Source organism: Gorilla gorilla, chromosome 9, assembly GCF_029281585.2.
Source record: "Gorilla gorilla gorilla isolate KB3781 chromosome 9, NHGRI_mGorGor1-v2.1_pri, whole genome shotgun sequence".
Classification (NCBI taxonomy): domain Eukaryota; kingdom Metazoa; phylum Chordata; class Mammalia; order Primates; family Hominidae; genus Gorilla; species Gorilla gorilla.
In genome coordinates, this window is record NC_073233.2 from 61,975,145 (window position 1) to 61,986,874 (window position 11,730).

The following is an 11,730-nucleotide window of genomic DNA, read 5'->3' on the forward strand; positions in this document are numbered from 1 at the left end:
CTAACTGTGTCTGATTTCTCAGCCCATGCTCTTCTCTGCTTCTCTTTAAATGTCACCACACATAAATATATGTAAGTCTCTGAATTTCAAATCTGAGGGCTAAGAATATCCTATTGTCAGGTAATTCCCTCTGGAATGACTTCAGATTAAATAAAAAGTGTTTTTAAAAATATAAACCTGAAATGCTTTTTGGGTGTTCACAGGTATTTCTGGGTCCACAGAGATCCAGTGGCCAGGATACTGGATCTGGAATTGGAGGGAAGGAAAGCGGGGGCTATGACGCTTCTGCAGGTGAGGCTCCTTGGTTCTCAGGAGGAAAAAACCTGGGCATTGACTGGGTTAGGATGGGTCATATGTTGCTCAGGTAATTTTATGTTTCTACAGATTTTCTGGGTCAAGAGTGGCCTAACGCCTGACATCAAAACTCAGCGAGCTGGCCAAGACAAGATATTTTTTTCGTGTTTTATTTTATTTTATTTTATTTTATTTTATTTTATTTTTTTGAGACAGAGTTTCATTCTTATTGTTCAAACTGGAGTGCAATGGCACGATCTTGGCTCACTGCAACCTCTTCCTCTGGGGTTCAAGCGATTCTCCTGCCTTAGCCTCCTGAGTAGCTGGGATTACAGGTGCGCACCACCATGCCCAGCTAATTTTTTTGTGTTTTTAGTAGAAACGGGGTTTCACTATGTTAGCCAGGCTGGTCTCGAAATCCTGACACCAGGTGATCCATCCACCTTGGCCTTCCAAAGTGATGGGATTACAGGTGTGAGCCACCACATCCAGCCAAGATTGCTTTTTTTTCTAGTGACATAATGCCGGAAAAAGCAGCATTCTTCGGAATATCATAGAGATCACAAAATGGGAAATAAGAGCAAAAGATTAATATGAATTATGCATCCACCAGTTAAGTTTCCCAACATTTAATTATCAGGACTGTGCTGTCCCATTGGTGGTGTGATTAATTTTTCAGGTGGGGAAACTGCAGGTCAAGGACTGTTTCTAAACCCTGAATGTTTCTTCTACACCAGTTGTTTGTGAACTATGTAGGATTCAGTGTCCAGAATTCTGCAGATATCTGAGGGACTGGGGCAAGAGCAGAGCAGGAAAGGACAGGAGACATATGAATGGGTAATCAGCAGCTGATTACCTTAAAAAAAATCTGTTTTATATAAGATTTACTTTGATAAAAAATACTCAAAACCTTAAAAAAGATTAAAAATCACTATAATATAACATGCTTATACTTTTAATTTTGATTGGTCATAGCCAAGTCTTCTGTGGGTTGGTTATAGAGAGGCAGACTTTAGGAAATGACCTCCATTTCCAAAAAGGGAAGCAGAATCAAGCCTTCTTCCAAAGTTCCAGTGCCAGAGAGTCAGGCAAGAACCTCCTCAATGACAGTTAAGGCATGCCTCAGAAAATGCAGCATATCCAATCCAGGTGAATGCCCTTGAACATGATATGTTGACCCAGCCAGCTCTGAAATGGCCTCACTTCTTGGGGTGATGCTGCACCCAAATTGCATCTTTCCATTATGTTAGCAGACTGAATCTCATTGCCATGAGATTTATAGCATTTAGAGTTTTCATATATATATTTTTGAAAAATTTGTGATTTGCAAAGAACTAAAAATTCTGCACTTTTTTTATGTTTATGGATAATGTCAAGAAAACTTGAGTGGAAATTATATTATTATTATTTATTATTTATTTTATTTTATTTTTCAAGACAGAGTTTTTGCTCTTGTCCCCAGGCTGGAATGCAGCTGTGGGATCTCGGTTTACTGCAACCTTCACCTCCCAGGTTCAAGCGATTCTCCTTCCTCAGCCTCCTGAGTAGGTGGGATTACAGGGGTGCACCACCATGCCCGGCTACTTTTGTATTTTTAGTAGAGATAGGGTTTCACCATGTTGGTCAGGCTGGTCTTGAACTCCTGACCTCATGTGATTCACTCACCTTGGCCTCCCAAATTGCTGGGATTACAGGCGTGAGCCACCATAACTTATTTTATTTTATTTTATTTTTGAGACAGTCTTGCCCTGTCGCCCAGGCTGGAGTGCAGTGGCGTGATCTTGGCTCACTGTAACCTTTGTCTCCCAGATTCAAGCGATTTTTGTGCTGCAGCCTCCCAAGTAGCTGGGACTACGGAGGTACACCACCACGCCTGGCTAATTTTTGTATGTTTGGTAGAGACGGGGTTTCACCATGTTGGCCAAGCTGGTCTATAACTCCTGAGCTCAAGCGATCCACCCAGATTCCCAAAGTGCTGGGATCACAGGCATGAGCCACTGTACCTGGCCTGGAAGTTATATTATTCCTACATTATTCTGAGAATTCTAGCTGCCCAGGCTTTTTACCAGTATAGGAAGTGATCTCCAGAGACACCTTCCTGTTTCTCTCATTTCTAATCTTTGCTCACATCCATATCAATTGATATTCCTGGGAAGCAGTAGTATCTTAGATAGATGGAGATACGGCTTCTCTTGGAAAAGTCTAAAAAGATAGGTGTTGAGATGAAATGAATATTATAAGTAGTTATCACTGGGTGTATCTTCTGGAAACAGTGGCTTTCTCATGGGTGAAAACCTACTTTGGTAATCATATACACGGTTAGAGCTGACATAGTTGCAGCTAACATATGTAGGGCATCATGACAGGTAGGTATTGGAGGGGGTGTTATTGCCCCTATTTTACATGGAGAATTTACTAAGAAAATGTTGTCTAAAATCACAGAGTAGGTAGAGTGAGGATTTGAATTCACATTGTCTGATTGTGGAAGTCATGCTGTTTTTTTATTCATCCCACATCTGCACCATCAGGGAGTCTAGCCCACACCTTCCTTTTAAATGGTAGGAAACTCTTTTAGAATCTTTAGTGCACCTGAAAGTCATTTGCATTTTAAATCTTTTATTCTATATAAAATCCTATAAATCCTTTGCAAGATATGAATTTGATGACTTTAGGTCATCAAATGACATTCATATTATAAACTTAAGTTGTTTGTAATATTCTCTCTTTATCCTTTATTTTCTGCAGAAATGTAGTGATATCCTTTTGCCTTCCCAGTATTAAAAATTCAGGCTTTTTTTCTTTTTCATTTGTTTTGTTAATATTTTCAATAGACCATTGTTTCACTTCATCTAAAATTTTTCTGTTTTTGTTTTCTCTGATTAATATCTGTTAACTTTCCTATATTCTTCCTTCTAGATTGTATGAGGAGTCAGGTAAAAACTTAGCTCATTGATTTTAGACCTTACTTCCTTTCTAATATAAGAATTTAAAACTAGGATGGAACTGGAGATCATTATGTTAAGTGAAATAATCCAGACATGGAAAGATAGACATCACATGTTATGACTTATTTGTGGGATCTAAAAATCAAAACAATTGAACTCATGGACATGGAGAGTAGAAGGATGGTTACCAGAGGCTGGAAAGGGTAGTGGGAGAGTGAGGGGGAGGTGGGGATTGTCAATGGGGAAAAAAAATAGAATAAATGAGACCTACTATTTGATAGCACAATGGAGTTACTATAGTCAATAATAACTTAATTGTATATTTTAAAATAAAGAGTGTAATTGGATTGTTTGTAACTCAAAGGATAAATGCTTGAGGGGATGGGTATCCCATTCTCCATGATGTGCTTATTTCACTTTGCATGCCTGAATCAAAACATCTCATGTACCCCATAAATATATCTATCTACTATGTACCCACAAAAATAAAAAATAATAATTAAAAAAGAATTTAAAACTACAAACTTTAAAAAGCAATACTTTAGCTGCATCCCACAAAATTTCACAAGTATTTTTATCATTCAATTTAAAATATAATCTCATTTTTAATGATTTCTCCTTTAACCAATGGATTATTTAGAACTATGTTGTTTAATTTTCAATTATTTGGGATTTTTCCTTGATATCTTATTGTTATTTAATCCTAGTTTAATTCCGCTGTGGTTAGAGAACATTCTGAATAATGCCATTCCTTTTACAGTTGTTAAAACCTGTTTCATAGCCCAACCTAAGGTCTATCTTAGTGAATGTACAACATGTGCTGGAAAAGAATGTGTATTTTTCAGTTGTAGGGTATAGTGTTCTACACATATCAATTGGATTAGGGTGGGTCATATGTTGCTCAGATCGTTTATGTTACTACAGATTTTCTTGGTCTCATCATACTACCACTTCCTGAGGCAGTAAAGTTGTTACTGCAAAGGGATCCCATTCTGGACCGCAAGAAAGGGTTCTTGGATCTTGTGCAAGAAAGAATTTGGGGCCATTCCATAAAGCAAAGTGAAATCAAGCTTACTAAGAAAATAAAGGAATAACGAATGCCTACTCCATAGGCAGAACAGCAGCTTGGGCTGCTGGACTAAGGACACTTTTAGTTATTTCTTGATTATATGCTAAACAAGGTGTGGATTATTCATGAGTTTTCTGGGAAAGGGGTGGGCATTTCCTGGAACTGAGGGTTCCTCCCCTTTTAGACCATACAGGGTAACTTACTCATTGCCATGGCATTTGTAAATGGTCATGGCACTTGTGGGAGTGCCTTTTAGCACGCTAATACATTATAATTAGCATATAATGAGCAGTGAGGATGATCAGAGGTCACTTTCATTGCCATCTTGGTTTTGGTGGAATTTGGAGGGCTTCTTTATCGCCACCCGTTTTGTTAACAAGGTCTTTATGACCTGTATCTTCTGCTGATCTGCTATCTCATCCTGTGCCTTAGAGTGCCTAACCTCCTGGGAGTGCAGCCCAGTAGGTCTCAGCCTCATTTTACTCAGCCCCTATTCAAGATGGAGTAGCTCTAGTTCAAACGCTTCTGACAGAATTAATTTCTCCAATTATGACTGTAGAATTGTTTATTGATTTCTTTAAACCTGAGAAAGAAAAAATTGCAGATGAAGAAATGACATCAAGAGAAGTGAAGTCACTGTTGCAGGTTATATATCTAGCAAATAGGAGAGTCAGCCTTTAAACAAGACAGGTTGACTCCCTGGTCCATGCTTTTAAGCACCATGTTATATCACTCCTTGTATGTCTTATCTAACTCACAGGGTGAAAACACTTCAAAATGCTATGTAAACATAAGGTGGTAGTCAAGGGGCTAGTTTAGTTCAAACTTGTCCCTGCTACTGACAAGAAAACCCAGATGACTTCATGTTTAGTACCAGCTTATTTCCCCAAATAGATGGCATAAAACCATGCCCTATGTATTGTAGGTGCTTATTAACTACATGTAGAATAAATGAGTTTGTGATGACTGAGTACAGGAGTCTAACACAAAAATAAAAACAGTGGCTTTCATAGCTTCCAAAGTTAGTCTGAACCACTAAGTAAATGTGATAAGGGGGTATGGTGTCTCCATGGCCCACTCCTCTAATTGGAATGCAATGCCCCTGGGGCCACATTAGCAAGCCTCAAGGTACTTTTACTAAAAATGAATGTGCTATAACTCTTAAAGCTGTGGCACTCAAGTTTAGTGATGGCTTTGGCTGGGGTGATACCACATGAGCCTCACTGGAGAAGGGTGGAGCTCACTAAGGTCGGTTCTCATGTAGGCTTGGTCTTTTGGGGTCTCTATCTAGAATAAACCTGAACTGATCAGGGAACCTTGTAGAAAACAGATGTCTTCACTTGCTTTGCTCTGTCCCTGTTCTGTTCTCAGTGCACACATGGAAGTCCTGCTGCACAGTATCTGAGTATTCCTCAAGATCCTGCTTGGGGGTTTGACATCTGAGTTGATTTTTTTTTTCTTCAGATTGCCAAGGTATCACTAGAATTCTTCTCCTTAACCATTTTCTTAACCATTACTCATTAGTTGCTGAGAACATAGCCTCTTGGTGATCAGGTGGTCCCACTTCCTTGGTCAGGAGTATTGTATGGTGACTAATAGGATAGCATTAACGCCCTGGACACTGGGTTACATTTCCTGCTCTAACCCTTACCGCTGTGTGAACTTGACCCAGTCACTCAGTCATTTGAATCCTCATGTCCCTCATCTGAAAAATAGAAACAATCATAGTAGCTTCCTCGAAGTGATGTTGAGTGGATTAAGTGAGATGCGGCATTTAAAGTGCTCTGCACAAGTCCCAGCACACAGCAAGTGTTCAATAAGTACAAGTAAATGTTACGCTGCTGTGGTTACTGGTCTTTCTACTCATGGCCAGGTTAAAGCTCAGAAAGTACTTTCACATGTATTTATTCTTTAGAGGCTTGCTAGATGGATGCCCAGACCATGACTAGGGGCTGCTGAAGGCATAGGACTGCAGCGAAGGATGTGTACTTAGAGTAGAGGGGTCAGAGTTTACAGACCAGGGAATGGGCTGCCCTGGCATGTGGTCCCTGATGGCACATTAACTTTCTGCAAATTAGAGCAATCGAAGAGTGTATTTTCTTTGAGTTGTAGTCTTAGAACACTTTCTCCAAAGCCCAGACCCACCCAGCAAGGAGCTTTCTCGTGTAAATGAGTTCTTTGAATACTCCGAAGCTTAAAAGGCATTTAGAAGACTTTTTACATTTTAATCTTTTAAGGTAGAAAAGTTTCTAAATTGCATTACAAATTTCTTTTGTATTTCAAAACAATGTATTTGAAAACTGGTGAGAGGACAAATTCAGTGTAATGTGAATCTCAATCCCCTACCAGTTCCCAGGAAAAGTAGTGAAGGGAATTAGTAAAGATGTAAAGCAACTTACTTGCTTCCTAGCTATTCTTAAATTCATCAAATACTAATTCATCATTAAAGTCCTCAATATCAGTGAAATTGATTTTGGGGGGGGGATATTTCTATTTTTCCAGCTTAGAATCACAGCACTTAGTCTACCTTTATCTTTTTGTTGATGCCGACTTGTTTGTGTAAAGTCAAGTCCAATGTTCACGTCTCTAAAGTTTTTCAGTGGTGTGAGACTGGAGAGAGTAGAAGGGTCTCACACCAGAAGGTTGTAGCAAATGAGCATTGGTTTTGGAAACAGGCAGATTTGCTTTCAATTCATATTATATGGTACTTGCTATGTCTTACCTAGAGCAAGTCATTTAAAGCTAAACTTCTGGAGTTTCGTTTTCTTCATTTGTATAGTGAGGATGTTGTTAGTTATCTTTAAGAATTGTGATAAGTGCGAACTAGGATCGTGGGTGAAGCTCATGAACAGTGCCTGATCCACACCATCTCCACAATGATGGTGGCAGCCTGAGGTATAAGAAGTGGGAAATCTTTTTTTGTGCTATACTCAGTCTTGTTCAGGTATTCACAGACTACAAGGTTCGAGGGGAAGTTTATGGTTTAAGGATAGCGTGAGGATTTTGGAGAGTATGAGAAAAGGAAATGGATAGAAATGAGTCCCTGAAGGAGAGGTTGAAGGTTCTGGAAGACCTTTAGGCCCAAGAAGGGTAGTCGGGGTTGGGAGCTAATGATCATTTTTTTATTAGTGTCTTCTTTAATTCTTAGAATAGCAAATGACATTGTCTTTACGTTGTATTGAGATTCTACCTGGATCCTAATAAAGTTCATGCCCTCCGCCTCAACCTTCCCAATTTAAGGAATCAATCTTAGGAGAAACTGCCAGAGAGCTACAGAGTCAGGGCATTTACTATAGTCTACAATTGGGAGTCACTCAAAAGCTCATATACAGATAAATAGTTAAATAAATTATGGGACTTTTTAATAATGCACCATCAAAAACATCTTTTGAAGAATATCATCTGTGGAAATGCTTAAAGTGTTAAGGGAAAAAGGCTGAATATAAAACTATTTATATACTTGATTCAAGATTTGTAACTCAGATTCTGCTAACAAACATTTACTCTGTTTCCATAAGTTCAATTTTTTAAGATTCCACATATAAGTGGGATAATGCTGTATTTGTCGTTCTGTGTTTGGCTTAACACAGTATTCTCCAGATTCATCCATGTTGTTGTAAATGACAGGATTTCCTTTTTTATAAAGGTGGAATGGTATTTTATTATGTATATATACCACATTTCCTTTATCCATTCATTCATTGATGGGCATTTAGGTTGCATCTGTATCCTGTGAAAAATGCTGCAATGAATATAGAAGTGCAGATACGTCTTTGATGTACTGATTTCCTATCTTTTGTATATACATCCAGTAGTGGAATTACTGGATCATATGGTAGTACTTTTTTTAATTCATTTTTTATTTTTAATTTTAGTGGGTACATATTTAGTGTATCTATTTATAGGTTACATGAGATATTTTGATGCAGGCATGCAATGTGTAATAATCACATCAGGGTAAATGGGGTATCCATCACCTTAAGCATTTATCCTTTGTGTTACAAACAATCCACTTACACTCTTTTAGTTATTTTAAAATGTACAATAAATTATTTTTTACTATAGTTATCCTGTTGTGCTAGAAAATACTAGGTCTTGTTTATTCGATTTTTTTGGCACTCATTCACCATGAATCAGTATTTGATGAATTTAAGAATAACTAGAAAGCAAGTAAGTAGCTTTACATGGTTGGCAGCTTCCTTGCCAATCTCCACTACTCTTCTTAGACTCTGGTAACCATCATTCTACTCTCTACTTTCATCGCATCTCAATCAGTTCAGTTGTTTTAATTTTTAGCTCCCACATATAAGTGAAAATATACGAAGTTTGTATTTCTGTGGCTGGCCTATTTCACTTAATATAATGTTCTCCAGTTCCAACCATGTTGTTGCAAATGACTGGATCTAATTCTCTTTATGGTTGGATAGTAATTCATTGTGTGTATATATCACATTGTCTTTATACATTTATCTGTTGGTGGACACTTAAGTTGTTTGCAAATGGTGGCTATTGTAAATAGTGTGCAATAAACATGGGAGCACAGCTAACTATTTGATATGCTGAGTTCCCTTCTTCTGAGTGTATACCTAGGAGTGGGATTGATGGATCACATGGTAGCTCTGTTTTTAGTTTTTGGAGGAGGCTCAAAACTGTTTTTCATAGTAGTTATACTAATTTACACTCCCACAAAGAGTCTACAAGAGTTCCCTTTTCTCCATATCCTTGCCAGCATTTGTTATTGCCTGTCTTTTGGATATAAGCCATTTAAACTGGGGTAAGATAGTATCTCATTGTAGTTTTTATATGCATTTCTCTGGTGATCAATAATGTTGAGCACCTTTTCATATATCTCTTTGCCATTTGCTTGTCTTTTTTTAGACATGTCTTTTGCACATTTTAAAATCAGGTTATTAAATTTTTTCCTACAGAGTTGTTTGAGCTACTTATATATTCTGGTTATTAATCCTTTGTCTGATAGATAGTTTGCAATATTTTCTCCCATTCTGTGGGTTGTCTCTTAACTTTGTTGATTGTTTCCTTCACAGTGCAGAAGCTTTTTAACTTGATGTGATTTTATTTGTCCATTTTTGCTTTGGTTGCCTGTGCTTATGGGGTTTTACTTAAGAAATCTTTGCCCGGTCAAATGTCCTGGAGTTTTCCCAATGTTTCTTGTAGTAGTTTTTATAGTTTGAGGTCTTAGGTTTAGGCCTTTGATCTTCTTTGATTTGATTTTTGTATATGGTGAGAGGTAGGAGTCTAGTTTTATTCTTTCTGCACATGAATATCCAGTTTTCCAAGCACCATTTATTGAAGAAACTGTCCTTTCCCCAATGTATGTTCTTGGCACCATCATAAAAAATGAGTTCACTCTAGATGTATGGGTTTATTTCCTGGTTCTCTATTCTGATCCACTGGTCTATGCATTGGTTTTTATGCCAGCACCATGCCATTTTGGTTACAATAGCTCTGTAGTATAATTTGAAGTGAGGTAATGCAAATCCTCCAGTTTTGTTCTTTTCCCCAAGATAGCTTTGACTGTTCTGGGTCTTTTGTGATTCTGTATAAATTTTAGGGTTGTTTTTTCTATTTATGTGAAACATGTCATTGATATTTTGATAGAGATTGTATTGAATTTGTGGATTGTTTTGGGTAGTATAAACATTTTAACAATATTGATTCTTCTAATCCACAAAAATGGAATATATTTCTATGTTTTCTGTATCCTCTTAAATGTCTTGCATCAATGTTTTATAGTTTTAATTGCAGAGATCTTTCACTTCTTTGGTGATGTTAATTCCTAAGTATTTAATTTTATTTGTAGTTATTGTAAATGGGATTATTTTCTTGATTTCTTTTTCAGACTGTTTGCTGTTGGCATACTGATTTTTGTATGTTGATATTGTATCCTGCAACTTTATTGAACTTGTTTATCATTTCTAATAGTTTTTTGCTGGAGTCTTTAGTTTTTTCCGAATACAAGATTATATCTGCAAAGAAGTGTAATTTGACCCCTTCCTTTCCAATATGGATGTCTTTTATTTATTTGGTCTGATTACTCTAGCTCAAACTTCCAGTACTATGTTGAATGACCGTAGTGAAAGTGGGCATCTTTATTGTATTGCAGATTTTAGATGAAAAGCTTTCAGTTTTTCCTCATTCTGTACAATATTACATATGGGTCTGTCATATATATCGCTTTTGTTATATTGAAGTATGTTCCTTCCATACCCAGTTTTTTGAAGGTTTTTATGATGAAGAGATGTTGAGCTTTATCAAATGCTTTTTCAACTTCAATTGAAATGATCAAATGATATCCTTCATTCTGTTGATATGACGTATCACATTAATTGATCTTTGTGTGTTGACCCAAACTTGCATCCCTGGGATAAATCCCACTTGATCATGGTAAACGATCTTAGATGTATTGTTGAATTCAGTTTGCCAGTATTTTATTGAGGATATTTGCATCAATATTCATCAGTGATATTAGCTGGTAGTTTTCTTTTAATGATGTGTCTTTGTCTGGTTTTGGTATCAGGGTAATACTAGCCTTGTAGAATGAATTTAGAAGTATTCTCCCCTCATCTATTTTCCAGAGTAGTTTGAATAGAATTGGTATTATTTCTTCTTTAACCTATTTCCTGTTTTCCATGAGAATAGTGTGCTGGCAACGAGCTGCACTTTTATTTTCTAAATGGGAAACAGGTTAAATATTTGGTAGAATTCAACAGTGAAGCCATGGGGTCCCAGGCTTTTCTTTGCTGGGAGATTTTTAAATGATGGCTTCAGTCTTGTTATTTGTTATTAGTCTGTTTAGGTTTTTGATTTCTCCATGGATCAATCTTGGTAGATTATATGTGTCTAGGAATTTATCCATTTTCGCTAAAATATCTAATTTATTTGCCTGTAGTTGCTCATGGTAGCCACTAATGATCCTTTGAATTTCAGCGGTATCAGTTGTAATATCTCCTTTTTAATCTCTGATTTTATTTATTCAGGTCTTTACTCATTTTTTCTTAGTTATTCTAACTAAATGTTTGTCGGTTTTGTTTATCTTTTCAAAAAATTAGATTTTTGTTTCATTGATCTTCTGTATTTTTTTATTTCAGTTTCATTTATCTTTGCTCTGATTATTGTTTCTCTTCTACTAATTTTGAGTTTGTTTGCTCTTGATTTTCTAGTTCTTTAAGATGCATTGTTAGGTTGTTTGTTTGAAAATTTTCTTCTTTTTTGATGTAGGTACTTATAGCTATAAACTTTCCTGTTAGTACTGCTTTTGCTATATCCCATAGGTTTTGGTATGTCATGTTTACATTATCATTTGTGTGAAGGAATTTTTCAATTTTATTCTTATTTTCTTTATTGACCCACTGGTCATTCAGGAGCATATGTTTAATTCTCCTGTGTTTGTATAATTTCCAA